Source organism: Phocoena sinus, chromosome 10 (assembly GCF_008692025.1).
Source record: "Phocoena sinus isolate mPhoSin1 chromosome 10, mPhoSin1.pri, whole genome shotgun sequence".
NCBI lineage: Eukaryota > Metazoa > Chordata > Mammalia > Artiodactyla > Phocoenidae > Phocoena > Phocoena sinus.
Genome location: NC_045772.1, coordinates 57,039,629 through 57,064,637, shown reverse-complemented (window position 1 = coordinate 57,064,637; position 25,009 = coordinate 57,039,629).

Below are 25,009 nucleotides of genomic sequence, written 5' to 3'. Positions count from 1 at the left end.
ATTCTGTATTTCAGAATCAGCTTGTGATTTTTTTTTTTCACACACGCACACTGTAGTTTATTTTTACAAGAGATAAATAGACTGGCACCAGCATTGTAAATGGATGACCATAACAAAAGCAACAATGATTGCAATTACCAAACACGAAACACACTCATACTATGTTTATAATATGGACATTCAGTCCAGTAATCCTCCACTGTAACAGCTCCTTTACTTTGCAGTGAAAATTGATTTGTATATTTTTTGCCTCTGAGTCCTTGTGGGATTTTTTTTTTTATGCAAACAGAAAGTCACAAATAGTATTATCATCCTCATCAGTTCACTCAGTCCCACGTAATTAATCTTTTTCATCTTGATCTTTTGTTAGCACTTTTATGAGTTCACCAGTTTTCCATTAGAGTTCTGAAAATGCTTATTCATTCAGTTCAGCATTATAGTCAGTTACCGGGAAACCTGTACTTGTCAGAGTCTTTTCCATGAATTCCTTGAAGATGAAACCCTTTTATAGGAACACATTTGCAAAAGCGTCAGAGTACACCCAGAACTGTCTGTAAATGACAAAAGACTTAAAAATGACCACGGTTAAAGATTTGATGAAAGTTCATAATAACGCAATTGACAAGGAAATTTAGTTATTTCTGAGAATATCCATTTAAGGTAATAACTAGAATTATGACTTATAACATTATACCAGACATGTAAGATTTTTAGAAATTAATGTCTGAAACATTTATCTTAACATATTTCCATACAAATAACCCAAAGAAAAGTTTAGTAATTAGTTGTTTTGTTTGTTGTTTGTTTATACTGCAGGTTCTTATTAATCAGTTTTATACACATCAGTGTATACATGATGTGTATACACATCTTTTTGCTAAAGAACATTAATTAGGTAGGAAATTAGTGCAATGCAATATATGCCGTAGAGAAAGAGCACGATGATTATGAGCATGGGGTCTAGAATTAGATTCCTGAGGTTCAAATACATCCTTTGTTCCTTCAGAGCTATGTGTCCATAGGCAAGTTATTTAATAAGTCTGGGATTTAGTTTCCTCATCTACAAAACAGGAATAACACTAGTAGCCATTTCATGGTTTATTATTAGGATTGTCAGTTTATCCTTATAAAACACTCAGAATAGTAACTGACACATAGTACGTGCTCAATGAATGTTAGTGATAACGATTATTATCAATAAAGAATGCTATTATTTCTTCTTCCACTTATGACTGGTAAACCCCACTAATTCTTGGATATCCCATTATCCCCTCCATGAAGTCTTCTCTGATGACCATTTGCTCTTCTTTGGAACTTTCATATTAAAATTCCACCACTTTCCAAGAATATGCTTGTGTATTTTTCTTCTCTGCTCACTTTGAACTCTCAGATATCAGAAACTTATTTAATTTGGGAAGAACGCACAGCATACTACCCAGTATATTAGACACCTGTGATTGGTTAGTAAATAAAAATTGAGGGCATGCCATGATATAACATGGTTTTTGCTCTATTTATTATCTACTCTTGGTTCTAAGTGTGCTACCAAGATGCAGTTCATTGCCAGAATCTATTATTGGCAAGACTGAGGCAACTGAATTGCCCTAAGGAAGATGCTCAGAATCCCAGGAAAACTGAAGATGTGGTTTCGAGTTATACTTACTTTAGGCAGAATGGTAGGAGGCCATGCAAATTATAAAAATCATAACTGCTTTCTCTGCCTCTGATTTCAACCCTTTCTAATAATTTCTATTTCTTGTAAATAGACTCTTCTTTCTAAAACACTGCTTTTAACTTTTTTTCCTGCTCCCAAACCTACAATGTGACCTAATGCCTAATAAAAATGATAATACCTAAACTTCTGAGTGGTTATTTGGTACCAGGTACTGTGCCAAGCACTTCCATGCATTACCTTACATAATAAACACATGCGATATTTATTATAATATTAGCCTATTAGAAAGGAAGTTCAATGAGAATAGAACGCTTGTCTTTTTTAATTTTATTTTATTTTTGGCTGCATTGGGTCTTCGTTGCTGCACGTGGGCTTTTCTCTAGTTGCAGTGAGCGGGGGCTACTCTTTGTTGTGGTGCGTGGGCTTCTCATTGCAGTGGCTTCTCTTGTGGAGCACGGGCTCTAGGCACGTGGGCTTCAGTAGTTGTGGCACGTGGGCTCAGTAGTTGTAGCTCATGGGCTCTAGAGGGCAGGCTCAGTAGTTGTGGCGCAGGGGCTTGGTTGCTCTGCAGGCATGTGGGATCTTCCCAGACCAGGGATCAAACCCGTGTCCCCTGCATTGGCAGGTGGATTCTTAACCACTGCGCCACCAGGGAAGCCCCAAGAATCCTTGTCTTTTGAAGTGAAAGACTAAACTATTTCTAGATTAATGAATGAGTGAACATGTTGAGCGAATGAGTTAGTTATCATTATTCCTGTTTTATAAATATGGAAAATAAGAAACAGAGACATGCACCCAGAAAGTAAAAGGCAGAACCAGGATTTTGACACATGTAGTCTGTCTACCTCTGGCACAGGATAGATAGCTTAAAGATTAATCTCCATGCTTTTCAGCCTAGCATTCAAGGAGCAGCAAATTCTGGGCCACCGTAAGTTTGAGACAGGCTGCCTTCCTCCACTGTGCACTGAACTTGCCATGCTCATTTACAGTAGCACAGTGTTGGCCCTCCCTAGATTGTCCTTGTATTTCTATTTGTGTTGTATGTATTGAGCTTGGCCCTCCAAAGAGATCTTAGCTCTTAGAAGGCAGTGTGTCTTACTATTCTCTATCATTTCTCATTGGCCTAATTCAAGTAGTTGAGCTTTATATTTAAGAAACATTAAATATTCATTAGCTCAATGAATATTTATTGAGCACCTAGTATATGTGTTTTTAGACATGGAGATGAAACAATACTCATGAAAGACAATGCCCGTATTTTCAAGAAACTTATATTGGAAGGCATAAATAAGTCATGCCAAATATAACAAGATAAATAAGTAATGAACAAATATAATAAGACATGGATGGAGATAAGTACAATGGAAAAAAGTAAAACTGAGGAAAGAGGTGATAAGTGATGGGGGATAGCAATGTGAGCTTGATAATGATGCCGGGGGGAGGGGGAAGAGTGGTGTGGTGAGGGAAGGCATCTCTGAGAAGATAGAACTTGAGGTAGGTTGGCGGGACCTGAAAGATGGAGGCAGCTGCGAGACATTCTGGGCACAGTGATCTGGCCAGAAGCAACGGCAGGCGGAAACACGAGAGTAAGCTTGGCATGTCTGAGGAAGAAGAAGGATGGCCCACATGCTTGGAGACCACTGTGATTGGAAGGATAGACATAGGCAGTGGCCAGATTATGTGGGTACCTTGGTTGGCCAGAGAAAGAAGTTTTGAATTTATTTAAAGTGCAATAGAACCCCTCAGAAGGATGTTCTCAGAGAGAAGTATCTGCTTTATATTTTAAAAGATCACTCTATTAAAAAAGTAATTAAGTATGGAGGCAGCAGGAACTCTCATTCATTGCTGGTGGGAATGCAAAAGACACAGCCACTTCGGAAGACAGTTTGACAGTTTCTCACAAAACTAAACATACTCTTACCATACTCTCTAGCCATCCCATTCCTTGGTATTTTTACCCAAAGGAGTTGGAAGCTTATGTCCATACAAAAACCTGCACACAGATGTTTATAGCAGCTTTATTCATAATTGCCAGAACTTGGAGCAACCAAGATGTCCTTCAGTAGGTAGGATGGATAAATAAACTGTGGTGACGGTGGTTTATAATTCAGCGCCAAAAAGAAATGAGCTATCAAACCATGAAAAGACATGGAAGTGACTTAAATACGTATTGCCAAGTGAAAGAAGATTAATCTGAAAAGGATGCATACTGTATGATTTCAGCCATATGACAATCTGGGATAGGCAAAACTGTGGAGAAGTGAAAGGAGTTAGGAGTGGAGCGAGGGATGAATAGGTGGAGAGGAGAGGATTTGGGGGGCGGTGGGAATACTCTGTGTGATACTAATGGTGGATATGTGTCATTATACATGTGTCCAAACTCAATGAATCTACAACACCAAAAGTGACCCCTAATGTAAACTATGGCCTTTGGGTGATGATGATATGTTAATGTAGGTTCATCACGTACCACTCTAGTGGGGGCGTCGGTAATGGGGGAGGCTATGCATGTGGAGGTAGGAGGTATATGGGGACCTCTGTACGTTCCTCTCAATTTTGCCATGAACCTAAAACTGCTCTAAAACTATAAAGTCTTAAAATTGGAATTGTAGTGGAAGAAGAGGGGAATAATAGAGAATCGTTAGTGATTTCTTTTTGCACTCCAGAAGAGAGCTGGTATTCCAGGGCAGAAAGTGATAGAGATGGAGGGGGGAAAATCCAAAAAAATCAAACAGGATGTAACTTAAGAGGAAGAGCCCAGTAGAATTTACTGATGAATTGTATGTGAAGGATGGTGAAAAGAGAATTATGGATAATTCTTCGGTTTTTGGCACGAGATCTGGGTAGACAGTGGAGCCATTTACTAAGGAGAGGATGCCTTGGGACAGAGGATAAAGAAATTAATAGGTGGATCAAGGTATTAAGGAGACAGATCATAAATATTCATTTAGTTCCTTACATATTCACCACCTTGATGCACAAAGGACTTGAATCCTTACAGTGGGAATACATATTTATAATAATGATAAAGTAGACATAGAAAATAAGGAGGAAGGGAAACATAAGCAGAAGTAGAAAGTCAAGTGCAGGGTAGGAAAGAGATTATGCAGTTGATTAGATTATAAATTCTATTAGTCAGTCTCAGATTTGGCTCTGGGGGAAAAGCGAGTCTTGATCAGTTAATTTCATTATCAGATCAGAGGAAGCATCACCGTGCCTCAGGAGAGGTAAACTTTTTCAGGCTTTAAATTTTAAAGTCTTCACAGTGAAGTCAGAGAAGGGTGAACTGAAGAATGCAGTGTGAGAATTTTGATTCAGTTTCAGTCAAGAGCCTTCTTTGGAAAGGACTGAACAGACATAAACTGACTGAGACTAACGCAGAGAAGTCAAAATTTTGAATAGCACCTACACCTGAGGATTGCCTGGTTTTATGGTTTCCTAAGCTCAAATTCTCCAAAGGGCCTCTCCTGAATGATACTAACAGTCTTCAGTAGAGAGACTCAGCTTCCCGTCTCCTCGTTGGATTTAGCCATTATTTCCCACTGAGGGCTCTGAATCGTCTACACTAACCTGTAGTCCATACTAACTTCCTACTTACTGTGTTGTGGTAAAGGTCTTGGTTTGTTCTGTTCAAGTCCAGAATGACTTGGAATCTAAATTTCAAACTACTTCTAACTGCTGTTTTTTTCTTCTTTTGTATTTTATTTCCAAAAAGTAATTCTTCCCATGTATTCTCAGAGACAAGTTCTAAAGCAGGTCCATATGCAGTGTCATTTGTTGATAAGAGCATACACTCCTACAGTTCTACACAGACCAGGTTATCTTGACCCTTGGGCAATGTCTCAAGACACACATGTTTATTTAAACATCTGGCTGAAACTGGTAATTAACAAAATTGGGTGGGGGCAGGTCTCTGTTTCTCTGAGATGAATCTATACAACCATTTCATCTGTAATCTGTAGTTAAGATGGAGTTAATAATAATTTGAACATGACAATATCTCCTTAAAATGTACCAAAGATGTAGAAAGATAACTTTACAGCAAATCAATCTGCTCAAAGTGCTAATGAAATTGCTTCTTTACAACAAAATATTCAATCAAATAGCATAAAGGTTTCAAAGTGTTACTTTGTTTGCATATGTGCTGAAAATGCTTATACTATAAAGAAATCATGATGGGAGAGCTTTATAATATTCATGGAAATATAAGTAAGGTTTCATATCCCTTAAAATTCCAGATATTAAGTATTTAAAATGGGTGATACAAACATTTTGTATACTTGTCTTGGTCTAACAGAATACTGGGTGGCTTAGCACAAAACATTTATGTCTCAATTAGGAGGCTGAAAAGTCAAAGCTCAAGATGCTGGCAGATTTGGTGTCTGGTAAGGGCCTACTTCTGGTTCTAGATGGCCATCTCTGACTGTGTTCTTACATGGCAGAAGGGGTGAGGGAGTATCTTGGGGTCTCTTTTAGAGGACACTAGTCCCATTCATAAGGACTCTGCCCTCATGACCTAGTCATCTCCCAAAGATCCCACCTCCAAATACCATTACATTGGGGATTAGATTTCAACATATGAATTTTAGGGGGACACAAGCATTCAGTTTATAGCAATATTATAATATGCAGAATTGTAAAACGAGTACCAAAAGAATAAAGACATTAGTTTGCTAAAAAGAGTTAAGTACGTTCAAAGCAAGGTAATTCCATAGAAGCTAGAAGCAGTTTTGTTTTGTTGATTAAGATAATGGGAATAATAAAAATCACAACATACTAATATTATATATTAACACTTTTCTTTGATCTCAAAATATATTGGCAATATATTGTCTTAATCATCTTTTTTTTCCCTGTGATGGCAGTCACATAATCAGTGTTTTAAAATCATAAAATACATAAAGATACTTCTGTGTGCTAATGTATTCAATTACACAAATGGTTTATTGGGCACCAATGTGCAAGGCCCTGTTAGAAATGGTAAAGATGATTTACAGTTCAGTTGGGAGATCAAACACAACTAACTCTAATAAATAGCACACTTTAATAAATGCTTTAATGACGGACAATGAAATAGAAAGGAATTAGTTTTCTATTATGAAAAAGGTCTTGTCAAGCTGAGAGCATTTTGAGGAAGGCAATGAGGTTAACTTTTCATAATATGGAGATGAGGAAGTTAGAAAATTTACTGGAAATATATTTTAACATATTTCCACTTCTGTTCTTTACCCTACTGTTCTTCCTAATAATTTTCAAATATGTATAAGGCAGCATTATTGAACACCACAAGAAAGATTTTCTGGTTTGACTTTATATATATATATATATATATATCTCCAGATTTGTTTATCATTACTGTTACTCTCAGTCTAGGCAGTAGGATGAAAAGTCCCCATTCATAAATACACCTGTATTTATCTTCTGGCCTCCTCTCTTCCTCTGTTAAGAAGCATTAGAACGCCTAGCGTTCAGTGTCGGTTGTTCAGAAGTGCCTTTCAATGGATTACGCTGGGCAAATTAGTTAACTGAATTGAAAAAAATGAGATAGAGGAAGATTTTCCAGGCAAATATGAACCATGTGCTTAAGATTAAACAAAACAACAAAGCTTCATAAGGGACAGAGAGGAACAATAGATCAGGAATCTGTAGAGACTGTAAATATAATTATTTGGAAGATAGGTTGGAAGCAAAGACAAAGACAAAAAATAAGAGAATGTTGCTCATGCAGGAGAGAAAGGAAGGGGATTGGGGATAGTATTGGATGGAAGAAATAATACAAATCAGAAGAATGTGCCTGAACTAATGGTGATATATGCCACGTTTAATTCTATCCACCTGAGATTCAAAAGGAGAGAAATAAAGGAACGAGATGCTGACGTGTGCCATGAAAAGCATCCACTTGGAAGGCTATGGGGGTGATTAGAGAGCTCTTGAATAGTCATGAAATTTGTGTATTTTTTGGTCTAATGTTTTGATGGAAAGATATCCTAATAATTATTTAAGGGAATTATCAAAACTAGCAAATAAGAGCAAGGACTTTGTCACCAAACAGACTTGGGTTGAAATTTTGACTCCATCTGGTATTAGGTATGTGATCTTGGGGGGAGTTACTTAATCTAGGCTTTAGTTTCTTCTTTTTTAAGTGGAACCAAAGACCTATATTGTAGTGATGATAGGAAGATGAAATGAAATAATATGTGCAAACTATTTAACATAATGTTACCATAGTACCTTCAAGAAGGGAGTATGTTCGGGACATTTTCAGGTCTCTTTCATTTCTCTGACAATATCTATTGTCTTTATATTCATTTCACTGCATATAGAATTTGGAATCAGTCTTGCCATTTTCCCATTGTTTTAGGAATTCACAGTTGCAGAGAAGGATGAGAGACACCATATTTATTTCCATTGTAGGACACCTGTTTAATCAATTTGGATTACTTTTGTAATATTTTCTATGTCTCTGCATTCCAAAACTTTGCTGATATGTATGTAAGTATGGGTACTTTTATCGGTGGTCTAATCTAGAACATGTGTGACCTTTCAATCTACACATGGAGTTCTTTATTCAACTCAGAAAATAGTTTATTATATTTTTGATTATTGCTTTGGTTTGAATTTTACTGTGATTTTATGTTCCAGCGTACTTTTACTCCTTACAGATATTCTGTGGGCAATGAAGTACACAGTCTGATGTGTGTGTATATGTGTGTGCATGCGTGCGTGTGTGTATGTGCATGAAATCAGCCCTGTTAATTATATTAACCTCTATGTTCATGTTTATTTCTGACTATTTGAGGCTTGCCTTTTGAAATTTTAATTAGCTGTTTCTAAATTCAATAATTACTTTCTTCTCTAAAAACAATTTTCCTACTTTAAGACTTGAATTTCTAAGACAAATGTTGATTTCACTATGGTGTATTGGAAGATAAACTTAATGCTTCCGAATTTTGATCTGTTCAAGAACAACTGTCAATACTAACTATAGTGATTTTGCCCATTTCTCCCTGTATTTAGCAATATGTAATGAAACATAATTTAGGGCATACAAATGTATCTCACTTTTCCATGTACATTGTAAATTTACCCTTTATCACGTTAAAATTTCACTCTTCTAAGTTACGTATTTGATTTTTATCTCTTTTTTCTTTCTGTTGTTAATTTATTCTGCATTTGCATAATTTGTATTTGTTCATACTTTTCAGATTTTTATGATACTTTTTTTTAGGTGTGTTTCTTATAAAGAGCTAGTTGGATTTTTGATTCAATTCACAGGTCTTTTTTTTTTTTTGGCGGTACGCGGGCCTCTCACTGTTGTGGCCTCTCCCGTTGCGGAGCAGAGGCTCTGAATGCACAGGCTCAGCGGCCATGGCTCACGGGCCCAGCCGCTCCGCGGCACGTGGGATCTTCCCGGACCGGGGCACGAACCCGTGTCCCCTGCATCGGCCGGCGGACTCTCAACCAGTGTGCCACCAGGGAAGCCCCACAGGTCTTTTAACATAGACTGATTATCCATTTTATGCTTGCAAATTTTTAATTAATACTCTCGTCATACTTCCCTTTGCTCTGTTTTTCTATACTTCCCTCCCTGATGTTCCTTTAAACTTTTTGTCGTAAAAATAAATTAAAAAAATAAAATTTTTGTCTTTTTTTCTGTATGGTCTACTTTCTTTGCTTATACATCCTCCACTTTTTTGGAAAGTAAAATTTTGCAAAGCGGTTTCCTTTAAATTATCCAAAGTTATGTTTAATCTCTGTTCAGCTCATTTTCAACATTGAGTAAAATACTATATTTGAGTGTTCCTGTTTGAGGCATGATATTTAAATTTAATTAACTCTCTCTGATCTTTTCCCTCTACCTCCTTTTTAAGATAAGATAGGATTTTACATGCAAATAATTTTTATAATATTGCAGACTCTTTACATTATACAGTTTTTTCATGAACAGAATTATATTGTTTTTAAAGTCTCAACTCAGGTATCTCCTCCTCCCACTTCCACCCCTACTTAATAAAGTCTCTGATTTCCCTATCTGGACTCAATCACTCCTTCTTCTTTGAATCTACTACATGTGTTCTTTCTGGTCTGCTCCCCATAGGTATCATAATTACTAGTTTAGATGTGTGTCTCCTCAATCAATGGTGAACTTTTTGCTGATCAGAACCATCTCCTTTGTTCTGTATTCACAGGACATAGTATAATATGTAATGTTTAATAGAAGCTCGGTAATATTTGGTAAACGGATGAAGATGTAAATGAATATGGAATGTCTACATGAAATATGTAGCTTTATTTTTGGAACTCTATATGGATTTTGTTATTTTAAAAATAATAAGAAGGGGTTTTTAATTATTTTAAAAATTAAATTTAATTTTAAAAATAATTTTTAAAATATTAATTTTATTAATATTTAATTAATAAAAAATTAATAAATTTTTAATTTTTCCCTGTGTTTAATTAAAAAATTAAAAATAAATTTTAATTATTATTATTAAAAAAAATAATAAAGTTTTTAGGTGACCTTTTCTTAGCTTCTAGAAAATCTTCAGTGACTTAGATCCTATATAACAATGAAATGACTGTCATCTTACTAACAACAGTAAAGAGCTACAGCCTGAAAGGTACAGTCCTTGCTCTTAAAGGGTATTCATTCACTAAATATTCAGTAAGTTCAACATGTAGTAAGTGCCTACACCATGCCAGACACTGATACATAATCTACCCTCTCATAAAGGATTCTGAGATGATATTATAAACTTTGAAGATTGCTGTAAGATTGACCAGTTTTAACATGTTGATCAGTTCATTAAGATCCAGAGAGTAAACTGGACCTTAATGAACTGATCAGTATGTTAAAACTGGTAAAAATATTTAAGTAACTCACACGAATTCTTTAATTCCCTAATCCCCAGCCTTGGGATTTGTCCAGTAAAAAAAGATCATCCACCATTTGGTTGCGAATACATGTTGTCTAAAATCATTTGGTCGTGCATCCTAGGTATAAAACTTATTGGTGGGCACTATGGAGGAGTCCTGTAAATTTAAACCACTTTCAGAAGTTTTATATTGTTGGATACAGATCACATAGCCTACTGTCTAGTTAATACTGATTTTACCTAGTAATTTACATGAATTCTTAGTATATATTTATTCTGATTGAAATTGTCCTTTTTCTCCTAGATGGGAGATGAGGTGTGGATGGAAGGAATTTCAGATGATTCCGATTTGGCTTGAATGTGTTAAGTTCATTTTCTAACTGAGCTCCTAAACAAGTGAGATGATTTCTAAGTAAATCAAGCGTGACAGTGTGTCCTTCACTAACCAGCACTCCGGCTTCAAACGCAGTGCAGCTGCCGCTGCCGTCCCCATCCCTGGGTGCAAGCCTCCGTCCCTAAAGTTGGTAGGGTTACTGATACCATCTATAATTCCAGACACACCACTCATTGATAATGTCCGATTTTACTCTTAAAAAAACTAAACTCATTGATTTCTAGGATGTATCTGAGTGAGGTCACAAAGTTTCAAACTTACATTTGTCAAAATTAATAGGAAATTTTTATAAGAACAATCTAATTTCAGGTGTGAAACATGTATCTGATCATTGTAATTCCAAGTATTAAATTGAAATATCAGCAATAATTTATACATGTATATACACATACATGTGTGTGTATTATATATATATAATATATGTATTATATATAATAATATATAAAAAGATAAAAGTAGACTCATTAGCTCACATCTACTTATTACATAACTTATTTGTAATACCTTAGAACACAAAAATGAAAACTTTATGATAGAAAAGAAAGAAAAGAAGAAACACAGGGAAAAGCAGTGGACAATGAGTTTTCTCATCCACACCTTCCCAAATCTCCAATTAACTTTAATGGTATCAGTTGACTCCTCTCCCCTCCCCACTCCCCCCCTACCAAATTATAAGGCTTTGAAATTCTACTCTCTTGAAAGAAAGAGGTGATGCCCTTTGCTTACATGCTTCCTTAGCTAGGTGAGACGGGTTTCTCTTTCTCTCTTTTGTTCACATACTGAGTCTTGAAAATACAGGGAGACACTAGAGTTTTCACTGTCATTTGCTTGCTTTAAAAATGTTCTAACTTATACTTTCTCATGTCAAGTTTAAACTTTTCTCTTTTATGCTAAAAATATGTGAGAAAGTTTCAAATGACATGACTGACGGTATATTACATGTGGAAAGCTCCGTTACTTTTCTTCTTCCTAAGAGACTACTGTAGGGGCTATAAGGAAATATCTTGTCGATAGGAAATAGTTAAAACTGTGCTTTAATATGTTCTTAGCAAGAGCAATTCTTTTGTTCTGAACTCAAAGGATAGGGCCCCAGAGGGAGGGGCCAGTTGGTCTGGTTTTGTTCTCTTGAATCTCTAGTGAAGAGTTTAGCTTAAGAAGACTGCGTACATGTTGAATGAACAGTTTTTTCACAGCTTCATTAAGGAATGATGTGGTTGGATGTAGAAAATAAATAAGCAACAAGGATCTATTTGTACAACACAGGGAAATATAGCCATTGTTTTGTAATAACTTTTAATGACGTATAATCTATAAAAATATTGAATCACTATGCTGTACACATGAAACTAATATAATATTGTAAATCAATTATACTTCAATAAAAAAAGAATGAAGTGGTTTGGCAGGAATGTTAAATAATTTTATAGTGGGTTCCTTACACATTAATGAATTAAGTATGTTTTCCTATAAGAAACTGTTTTCATACCTAGAGATCATATACCGCCCTCTGCATAAAAAGATATCTAAGTTCATAAACTCATATATATAACTTAAGAAACAAGTTTGGAAACTTTAACAAATTACATATACTTTTGCAACTTCTGCTTCCAAACAAAAAGGAGTAACAGGGGCTGGATTTACCCTCCCATGTGAAACAACTAGAAAACAAGATGAAATATGTGAGAAACACCAAGCGTCATACAATGTTGATCCTTGAGAGATGGGAAACTAATGGTGTGAGTGTGATAAGTGCCTCACTCACCACGTTGAGAGAGTTTTCAGACCATAGTACAGGTAGAGGGACCCCAGGCAGAGCTTGGTGGACTCTCTGAGTAGGAGAGATGGAGCCAGGGTATGAGGGGATCAAAAAAAGCAGGAGTTCAGGGTACAGAGTGCCAGAGGAGAGAGGGCTGCATGGAGGAGAGTTTAGAGATCTGAGTTCCATTCGAATATTCAGTGGAGTACTGTTAGGCACATGTGTGTGAGGGAAATACTTGAGGCTGAGGAAGAACCACTTGAGAGTATCAGAGAAAAGAGTGACTGGCACTCACATAGGGATATGGATGGTACCTACCAGTCAGGCTGGACAACTTCATAACTCATAGGGCATTGGAGAGAGAACTCAGAAGGGGTTTTGGCTCATTACTGAGGAATAATTAACCTTAGACTTAATGCTGTTCTGATACCACCTAGCATACCTTAAAAGTAAAACTTGAATGGATCAAACTGTTTCCAAGTAACTTAACCACATCCCAGAATAAATTTTAATACTTAGAGGAAAACAAAAAGATCTAGTGTCTGACATGGTAAAATACATAATGTCTGACACCAATCAAAGATTACCAGACATGCAAAGAAGCGGAAAAATGCTACCAATAGTGAGGAGAAAAATCAACTGGTTAAAAAATGATGTAGAATTGCAGGTAATGACATTAATATAGCTATTATCATTGTATTCCATAGGTTTCAAAAGTTTAGTAGAGACCAGTAAGATACAAAATTACCCAAATCGAACTCTTAAAGAAGATAATCAAAATTTCTAAGAGGAAAAAATATTCTGGATAGAATTAACTTGAAGATTAGATATTACAGAGGAAAAGTTAGTGAACTTGAAGGTACAGCAATAGAAACTATCCAAAATGAAACACAGGGATAAGCAAGTACAAAATAATTGAATAGAGCATCATTGAGCTATGGGACAGCTTCAAACAGCTTAATATATGTGTAATTAGAGCCTCTGAAGAGGAAAAGGCAGAACAAATATCTGAAGAAATAATGGTTGAAAAGTTTCCAAATTTGATGAAAGCTATAAATGTACAGATCCATAAAACACAACAAATCCTAAGCACAGAAATATGAAGAAAACTATACTGACACATCAAAATGAAACTGCTCAACACTAATGATAAAGAGAAAATCCTAAAAGCAGACAAAGGGGAATAAAAAGACATGTTATGTAGAAAGATAAAATGAGAAGGATGGCAGAGGAAAAAACATGTTACGCTGAAAGGAAAAATGATAAGGATAACAGCAGATTTCTCTGACAACAAAGCAAATCAGTGGAGCAACTGAAAGAAAGGTGAAATAGACAAATCCACAATTATAAATGAAGGTTTCAGTGTCTTCACTCAACATGGGGTATAGAAAGTCAGCAAGAATATGGAAGACTTGAAAAATACTATCAACCACTTTGACCTAGTTGACAATTGTAGAACACTCCACCAAAAAACAACAGAGTAAGCATTCTTTTTAAGTGCACAGAGAACTTTTACCAAAATAGACCATATTTGGGGCCACAAAACAAGTCTCAATACATTTAGAAAATTATCTGGAAAATCCCCAAATGTATGGAAATGAAATAACAGACGTCTAAATAATTCATGGGTCAAAGAAAATAAAAAGTGAAATTAGAAATTATTTTGAATTGAATAGAAATGAAAGTAGAACATATCAAAATTAAATGCTACCACTTAAGAAACTAGAAAAAAAGGAGCAAATTTAAGCCCGAAGTAAGCAGAAGAAAGAAAATAATGAAGGCCAGAGTGGGATTCCATTGAAACAGGAAACAGAAAAACAGTAGAGAAAAATACATAAAAACAAAACTGGTTCTTTGAGAAAACCAATAAAATTGATAAGTCTCTAGTCCAAGTGATTAAGGAAAAAAGGCAGAAGACACAAATGACCTATATAAAGAGTAAGAGAGATAAGATGACTACAGAGTCTACAAATATCAGAAGGATAACTTTATAGGAATAAGTTCAGATGAAATGGACAAATTCCTTGTAAGACACAAACTGCCAAAGCTCACTCAAGAAGAAATAAATAACTTGAATAGCCCTATACCCATTAAAGAAATTGAATTTGTAGTTAAAAACTTCTCCACAGAGACAATTCCAGGCCTAGATGCCCTAACTAGTGAATTCTACCAAACATTTAAGGATGAAATAATACAGTTTTAAACAAACTTTTCCAGAAAATTTAAGAGAAGAGAGTACTTCCCTTTTCATTCGATGAGGGTATTGTTATGCTGATTCCAAAACCAGACAGAGACATTACAAGGAAAGAAAATTACACATCATTACCCCTTATGAGAATGGAGGCAAAAATTCTAAGAAATTTTTTTAAACAAATAAAATCTAACAATTTATAAAAAGTATAATGCATTGTCACTAAATAGAGTTTATCCAGGAAATGTAGTGTTGGTTTAACATCTGAAAATCAATCGATGTAATTTATTAACTAAAAACCATATAATTATCTCAGTAGATGCAGAAAAAGCATTTGAAAAAATCCAACATCCATTTCTTATAAAAATTCACTAAACTAGGTGTAGAAGGGAGTGTCCTCAACTTGCTAAAGGGCATCTAAGAAAAATCTTCAGTTGATATCATAGTGGCGAAAGACTGAATGCTTCCCCCCTAAGATCAGGAATGATACAGACATTTTCACACTTATTTCTTCTATTCAGTTCTGATCTATACGTTCTAGCCAATGCAAAAGGCAAGAAAAGGAAATAAAAGAAAGATAAAGAAGGAGGTAAAAGTGTCTTTATTCACAGATGAATGATTTTCGATGTAGAGTTTGATGGAATCTGCCCAAAGCTTTTAGAATTAATAAATAAGTTTAGTAAGATTGTAGGATACAAAATCAATACGCAAAAATCACTTGTATTTTGATAGAGTTGTAACTAAAAATAAAAATCGAAATTAAGTAAACATGCAATTATTATAAGTATAAGCTATGAAATACTTAGGCATAAATCTAACAATAATGTGCAAGATCTGTACACTGAAAACTACATACTAATGATGAAAGACAGGAAAAAAGACACAAATGGAGAGATATGCCATGTTAATGGGCCAGAAGACTCACTATTCTTAAGATGTTAGTTCTCCTCAATTTGATCTAGAGACACAATGCAAGCTGATCAAAACTCCAACAGACTATTTTTTTTAAAGAAATTGATAAACTGATTCTAAAATTTATATGAAAATGGAAAGGATCTAAATTTGCTCAAACAGTTTTGAAAAAGAAGAACACAATTGGCGGACTTACGCTACCTGATTTCAAAACTTATAAAGCTACAGTAATCAAGACGGTGTGATACTGGTATCAAGGTAGACACAGATCAGTTGAACAGAATAGAGAGTCCAGAAATATACCCACACATACATGGTCAATTAATTTTCAGTAAAGGTCCAAAGCAAGCTGGTGGAGAAAGGAGAATCTTTTTTAACAAATGGACTTGGAGCAATTGGATATGCATATGCCAAAAAATAGACTTTAACACACACTTGGTACCGAATTAAAGACTCAAAATGGATTATAGTTCTAAACATAAAATGTCAAACTATAAAACCTTTAAAAGAAAACATAGTAAGAAAATTTTGTGACTTTGGATTAGGCAAAGATTTCTTAGATATGACACTTAAAGCAAAAGCTATAAAAGAAAACATTGAGAAATTGAACTTCATCAAAATTAAAAACTCCTGGTCTTTGAAAGACAGTTAAGAGGATGAATGAAAAGATAATCCATGGACTGGGATAACATATTTACTAAGCATATTTCTGATAAAGGACTTTGATTCAGAATATGTAAAAGAACCCTCAATATTCAATAGTAAAAAGCTGAACACTCCAATTCAAATGGGCAAATGATGTGAACAGATACTTCACCAAAGAAGATAATACAGATGGCAAATAGGGACATGATAAGATGCTTGATATTGTTAATCATTAGAGAAATGCAAGTTAAAATCACAAGATTACAGTATAGGCTTATTGGAATGGCTAATATTAAAAAGATTGATCATACCAAGTATTGGTCTGGATGTGGTAATAATGTTCTCTGGAAACCAGTTGAGCAGTTTCTTTAAAAGGGAATATATAACTCCCATATGAGTCGCCATTCTACTCCTTAGAAATTTTTATCATAGAAAATAAAGCATATGTCCAAAGATCTACATGAGTATTTTTTTAACAAACCTTATCTGTAATAGGTAAAAACTAGAAACAACCTAAATGTCTGTCACCAGATAAATGGATGAACAAATTGTATTGTATTCATATAATAGAACACTTCTCAGCAATAAAATTGTATGAACAATTGATAAACACAAGAACAGGAGAGAATCATGAAATAATTGTGCTGAGTCAATGAAGCCAGGTAAGAAAGAGTAGATACTGCATTTACTGTACACACTGAACCATATGATTCCACTTATATAAAACTCTAGAATTAAGTTAGTAAGTTAAATACTATTCTTTTTTTTTCTTTTTTTTTTTTTTTTTTGCGGTATGCGGGCCTCTCACTGTTGTGGTAAATACTATTTTTTAACCCACTGTTTAATTTATAATTTTTACTCTGGCTACTGGGAATTTCTATAACTCCTTAGGAAAAAAATTCATAATACTAACCTTGAATCTTAATATTATAAGAGAAAATTATGAGGGATTCAGGATCATTCTTAAACTGACTTGAAAGAGTATTAAATCTTTTGGGAATCTTTGACTGAAATTAAGGAATGTGAAGTTTGAAATAGATTTCTCTTTTTAACTCACAAAGATTGGTTCTACCTCTGGCTTAAATTGGATATATGGCATAAAATATCACGGAAGGTTTATATAGAAAACTGTATGAAATATGAATTCAGAGAGCTGTAATGAATTTAACACATTTTATCTTTTTTTCATTGATGTATAATTGGCAGATAACATTGTAATACATTTAAGGTGTACAGTGTGATGATTTGATATACGCATACAGTTTTAAAGGATTCCCACCATTGAGTTAATTAACACATCTATCACCTCTGATATTTACCTTTTTTTTTTTGTTAGTGGTGAGAACACTTACGTTCTCTCTTAGCCAGTTTCAATTATACGATGCAATATAATCAGTTTTAGTCATCATGTGATACATTAGATCCTCAGACCCTATTCATCTTATAACTGAAAGTTTGTACCCTTTTACCAACCTCTGCTCTTTCCTCCCAGCCCCCCCACCCCCACCCCAGCTCCTCCTGGTATCTACCATTCTACTCTCTATTCTGAATTCGACTTTTTTTTTTTGGATTCCACATAAAGTGATACCATGCAGTATTTGTCTTTCTCTGTCTGGCTTATTTCACTTAGCATAATGTCCTCCAGGTTCATTCATGTTCTTGCAAATGGCAGAATTTCCTTCTTTTTATGGCTAAGTAATATTCCATTTTGTGTGTGTGTGTGTGTGTGTGTGTGTGTGCGCGCGCGCGCGTGCGCTTGTATACCACTGTATTGCATAAATCACTTATCTCTGTTTCATTAAGACTGCTTTCTGGATATATATCTTTGTTCGGAACATATTCCCCTGTTTCTTATTTTCCTTGATTCTCTGTGTTGGTCTCCGTGCATTAGGTAAATGCAGGAGGTGAACCTCCTCAATCAACTTGGCCCAGACTTCTGGTTGCTTCTCAAATCTTTGTGTTTATCCAAGCCATTGTCTTTGTATTTCGTGGCTCTCTGCAGTATAAAGTGTGCCAAGACCCATCAGTGTTTCAAAAGGGACGATCATAGTCAACACCTAACTGCAGGTGGATTAGAACCTTGACCCGCAGGCAGCAGCTAGGAAAGTGTGCAATCAGACCCTCTCTGGGGAGAAACTGGGATGTGGGCATTTTTGCCTGTTTCTTCCGTGTTGAGCACAGGTGTACAGCTGCAGGAGATGCTCCTGCACCTTTGTAAAAACTGCTGCTTTTTCTGCTGTAATCCTGTGGGACGTGTGAATGTCAGCCCTGTTGGCTTTCAGACCTAGGTGATTAGGAAGCATGCCTCTTAGGTGGCAGCCTGAAAAGTTGGATGCTAGATATGCGGTCCAAAACCTTCACTCCTCAGGGAGAAGCTGGGAGTTAAGGGTTCCCTCCTGATTGTATGGTGCTGTGCTGGGGTGGGGGAGGTTATGGTGATTCTGTGTCTCAGCTTCCCTACCCATTTTCATGCAGCTGTTTTCTCAGTTTGCTGAATGTGTAGGAGTCACTCAACTGGTTTTGGATTCTCCTCAAAGGAAACTACTCTGTGTGTAGTTGTCTCTTTTGGCATGTCCAGGGAGGAGGAAAATTCAGGAGCCTCCTATGTCACCATCTTGGTCCAGAATCTATCTTTTTTTTCTGATCTGTTTTTATGAAGGAAACACAATGGATAAAGTGGCAACTTCCATAGTTCCACCATCTGTGAGCAAACTCAAGTTGAAAATGTGCTGTGGATGAATGCATCAGTCCTTCAGAAGCTATAGAGACTTGTTTTTAGGTAGGGAGCATGTTTGACAATGCAAAGTTCTTCTAGGGATGTTTGCAAAGTGAAACTTGATTTTAGCAATCAGCCTCTGCACAGTTTCTAAAATATTTTAAACCAGATTTTATGGTATTTTGAACTTCAAATGAAGAGTAACTTCATATATATATATATATATATATATACATACATGTGTATCAGGGTCAATGTATATATATACGTATATATATACATGTATATATATATATATACATACATGTATATATATATATATATACATATATCAGGGTCAATCCATTCATAAGTCCTGCAACAGATCCCAATATGAGACTTGTTTAGAGATCACTGAGGTACCTGGTACCTGAAACCTCAAAGAGGATGTCTTGGTATGCGTTCTACAACGGCATCTGTGTTTTCTAGTGAAATCATTGCTCATATAGATTCTTCTTGAAATGTGAGATCATTAAGAAGAACTCACGGTGGTGTATATCCTCTTCAGAAACTTTTCGTTGTCCCATTGTGAAATTTTTCAAATTTAAATGTCAATAAATTTGCTATTGCATACCTTGACTTTATGTATTTATATTTATTTAGACTACTAGATGTACCAAAAAAGGGAAGGGAGTAAGCCTGAAGGAAGACGTGTAAGCATTGGCAGTTAAGTTAAAATACAATGCAAAGTGTTCTTTAAAATAATCTGTAATGTTGGACTGAATTTAGAAAACATTTAGACAGTTAATGCAGCCAGGCTAGTTTTACAAATATACATATACACGTGCTCTGTCCTCTGTTGGATTTGCTGATGCAACAGCCAATGCAAAAGGATGTTCAGTTACAGTATTTAATTCCAAAACCAGTCTCAAGCTAAAAATAAAAGGACAAGTTTGGGAATAATTAGCTGGTGCCGGGCCAAAAAATTTTTAAAGTGGCTTTACAGTCCTGGCTTTGTGGGTCATGTTTTCACAGCAAATATTTCCTGAGTTTATAGTTAAGGAACAAATTATCAGCTGCTCTTTTTGATATGTTGGAAAAATGGGTGATCTAAATTGAATGTGATAATACCATGTTTAATCGGATAGATTTGGTTAAACAATCCTTGTTAAACAAACCAGGCCTTCTTGAGCCAGCCATATCAGTGAGTCAGTCTCACTCACCAATTATTGTTACTATGAGATCCTTTCCTTTAAACCTATTAAAAAAAAAAAGAAAAAAGATGGCTGATAGTCACATAAAGAGTGTTTTCCTCTTTTTTTTTTTTACAAGTTTCAATTTTGTTGAATTAGAGTAGAACGTGTAATTGTGTTTTTAGCCATTCATCTGAGTAAACTTCCACAGTTGTACAACATGGAGGTCATAGAACACCTCTTCAAAGCTAATTAAATCAACATGATGGTTTCCTACAGCTGCTCGCTTTTTGTCTATGGCTTTCCAGTGTGTAAACCAAATGTGTTTTGGTGGGATAATAAGCCTCTTGCTTTTTCCACCACCCTCTCTCCCCTCTACAGATTTTTTTTTTTTTTTTTTTTTTGTTGCCGTACGCGGCCTTCTCACTGCTGTGGCCTCTGCCATTGCGGAGCACAGGCTCCGGACGCACAGGCTCAGCGGCCATGGCTCACGGGCCCAGCCGCTCTACAGCATGTGGGATCTTCCCAGACCGGGGCACGAACCCGTGTCCCCTGCATCGGCAGGCGGACTCTCAACCACTGCGCCACCAGGGAAGCCCCCCTCTACAGATCTTTATGTATTTACCATCAAGCGCAATTTCATATATTCTATATTATCATCCACATTTAAACACATTTTGAAGAATGTGGTTTAGTAGACAAACCATTGATTTTTCCTGAACACTTTTTTTTAATCCTTTTGCTACAACACGGCTGAATTCTTATATAGAAAATGGAATAAGCCTTTTCTGCTGAAACTATAAGCCTGAAGAAAGAATATAATTCCTACATTGCTAATATTTTAAAGTGTTTTATATCAGTTATCAGTAGGCAAGCTACAAATATTTACTATTGGGATTTTTATTTCCATAATAATCCTATGAGGTATTATCATCTTCAATTATCAAAAGAGAAGACTATGGTTAAAAAAAAAAGGTAGAGTGATTTTGGGGTCAGAGAGAGCTGAGATTAACATTCAGTTCTTTGATTTCCACCTTAGCTTTCTTTGCATTCAAGCAGAATATTAGCTTTGGAAATTAATTGGGGTCTTTCCATTGAGGAGAATAGACTACATTCTACTGGCTTTAAATAGTTTCTTTCTATATTTAGTGGCTAACTATTCTGTGAGCAACTAATGGTCAAGTTCTTTTTTCTTTTTTGTAACAAGAAGTTGCTTTCCTTAAAACAGCAGCAAAATAATGAAGTTTGGCTCATGTTTACTCATTTCTTTCGGAAGTAAAAATATTCTTCAGTTATGCACAGTTAACACTTGATTTCCTCACTCTTTGTCCTTGAAAGTAGGGCAGTCAGGACACCCCATGTAATTAAAGGCAGAGCAATTTACCATGTGATAAATAGAAGATACGTTCTGACACGTTTTTATTCTTTTAAAGAGGTATTGCACTGCAGCCATGCATATATAACACATCGCATACACATGTGGCATACATAGAAATTTGCAAAGATGTATTTGGGGTGGAAGCCCATGCTCAAGTTTCATGGAAGTGTTTTCCATTTCAGAGCAGAGAAGTCTCACTCTTCTAAACCATCTGGCTCCAATTACTGCAGGTTCTGCTGTCAGCATTTACTTAAAGAGGGAGAGGCTACGCCTTTGTCACCCCTAGGGAGGGTCATTATTTAGTGACTGGAATGGTTTAAGTTTTTTTAATCTACTATGACAAAAATGGTACAACAAAGAAATGCTTCTGAGTTAGAGATGGTTTCATTTTCAGAGTTTAATCACATTCACTTAAATATAACTTCATTGTTCATTCCCATCACAGTCTTTATAAATGGAAGCTATCTTACTAGACTGTCAGATCAGCATACAATAGGCATTTTGCTATAGACATGAATACTGGACGATATAACTCTTTAAAAGTTTTGTCCAGATTCTCTGTTTTGTCAGAGTTGGTACGTTTGGTAATTCCATTTCCATCGTTACAAGGAATAGTATGGTCTGATAATTAAAACCTGTACTCTGGCAACAGACCACCTGGGTTTGAATCCTAGCTCTGCCCCCTCCCACTTATCCACTGTGTGATATTGAACAAGCACCTTACCTATCTGTGCCTGAGAATCCTCATCTATAAAATGGAGATTTTAGAAATACCTTGTGTATGCTTGTGAGGATTAAATAAGTTAATGTATGTTTAATGCTCATATAGCATCCAGTGCATAACATTAGTTGCTATTTTATTATGAGTATAAAAATGACTTAAATGTTCTCTTTGAAATATACAGTATTTAATAATATTTCACCAAAGGAAATTTTGACTTATCAATTATCATTGTTAGAGTTACAAAGTATTTTCCATCTATGTATTACAAAAAAAGCATGCGAATTCATCTTAAGGCAATTCTAGTAACTGGATATATTGAGACCAAGAAGGAAGTAAAGTTGCTTTATAACAAAATCCATTGGGGTTAGATGTAAATTCATTTCAAATTCTTTCAGAAAATTCTATTTCCTCTCTTTTGTTATTCTTCTTACTGTGAAGAGAATATTCCCTCGGGGGGGGGGGGGGTAGAGAGAAGAACTTTAATCGCCAGCTTCTCCATTTCCTTGCCCCAAATTTATTTGGTCAGATAAAATCTCCTGGGAATCTGTCTGTTTCTTTCTCCCTCCCTCTCTCCCCTTCCTGCCCTGCCTCTCCCATCCTCTTTTCTCCCAACCTCAGCTGCCTATATAAGCTCCCTTTCTTCATTTTCCTTAGTAACTCTTGCTCATTTACTCATTCTTTAAGACTCAGCCCAGTTTTCACCTCCCCCATAAAATCTTTCACTAATCTTCCAGAAAGTGTTGATTTTTCCCTTCTCTGGGTCCTCACTGGACTTTGATCATTGGGACTTATTATGTTGTAATTATTATTTAATATGTTTGTTTACCATGCTTGATGGCGACTTGAGAACACCAACCACGTCTTACTGGCCTTTGTATGTCAGTATCTAGCATAGTGTCCACTATTTATTGTCTAGATGAACTGTGTAGAGCATATGCATCAGGATTTGGGCAGAGTTCCTCCTAGATGTAACTGGTGAAGGTGTCTGCCCAGTAAGTATTATTTGTAGGATACCAAGGAACCCAGTCTACTCAATTTGTCTTTACAAATGGCTTGTTGCTGATATCTGTAATTCCCTGTTAGTGATCACCTAAAGGTCTTGGTACATGTTAACCCGGTTAAGACATTATCTTGTCTAGGATTAGTAAAAAGTAACACAGCAACAAGCCTATTAGCAAGGATTAGCTTATCTGAAAGTGAAGAGATTGGTGGACAGAAATGGTAAATTGTGATGTCGGTAGGGTTTAGTGTGTGGGTTATTAGAGGGGGCGTCGTTCAGTGAGAGTGACCTGGGGCACTGCAAACTTTGTGAGTAGGAGCTGACATGGAAAGGAGTCCAAATGTTGATAGGAATATCCTGAAAGTCAGCTTGTGTTACTATTCAGCTGAGATCTTGCCTGACTGAGTCATAACATTCAGAAAAGGGGAAGTTCCAGGTGAATTGTTTGCTTGAGCCTAAGTGCAGCTCTCCTCGGCTACAAAGGTGGGAAACCAATCTCCTTGTGCCAGAGATCACTGGGTTCCTTGTGGTTTTGCAGGACAGGGCACTGCCTACCCTCAGCAAAATAAATAAGGTTCAATTAAAAACAATTCCATAATTCAATCTAGAGCAGATCTTTGCCATGTCGTTTCTTGAATCCTTGTTCAGTAGAGTTGCTCAGATAGTTCATCCATCCACACGCAATTCATCACGTGTGTTTATATTTCAAAAAGTTGCAGAGACGGAAATTATTGGCCTTACAAACCATGTCTGTCTCACTATTAAATCATTCACAGACTGTCAAGCAGTGCTCATTCTGGAGGGGTTGGAAGGTCCCCGAACTGCATGGCCCCCATTTCCTCCACTGGAAAAAAATCTGTTGATATATGAAAAGTAGGTATTTAAATAAGCTATGTGAATGTTCAGAAATGACTCCGGGCATTTTCAGCAACATGAGCAGCTGGGTAGGGTATCTCACACAAAACTTTGGAGCCAGATTTACACAGGGTTTAAAATAGCTCTTGCTAGAGTCTAGCCACATTTGGAAATTCCACGAACAGTTTTAAATGAGTACTCTATTATTCCTGGGCCAGTTTTAATAGCATGAACGGCAGCGTCTTCTGATTTACTCTTTTCCAGAGATACAAACAACAGCGCCAGAACTGCCTGTACCTCTCCAGGATTTGATATATTTACAGCAAGAGTTAATTTTCTTCCAGTGCCATTTTGATTATTCCATTTCTTTTATTTTTATATACATGCAATGGCTCCTCCTTTATATTAAGTCCCATTTTAATTTAGTGGTTCAAGACTGGCTCTCAATACTGTTAGACTACCCTCTGAGCCACATCCTGTCTCATCCTCTCCATCCTACCCAAAAGGCAACTACCTCATGCTCCCCTCACCTCACTACCCCTAGATTTAGCTTATTGTGAGCCTTTGTGTCCTACTCTCATATCTAGAAAATCTCTCCTCTTCATCAGCCAGCGTTTCCTTCTTTCCATAAGACTTTTCTCTGGTTCAAGGATCAGAATAACCTGTGGCTCTTCAGTATTTAATTTGTTTATAAAGAATTAAATCAATGAATTGA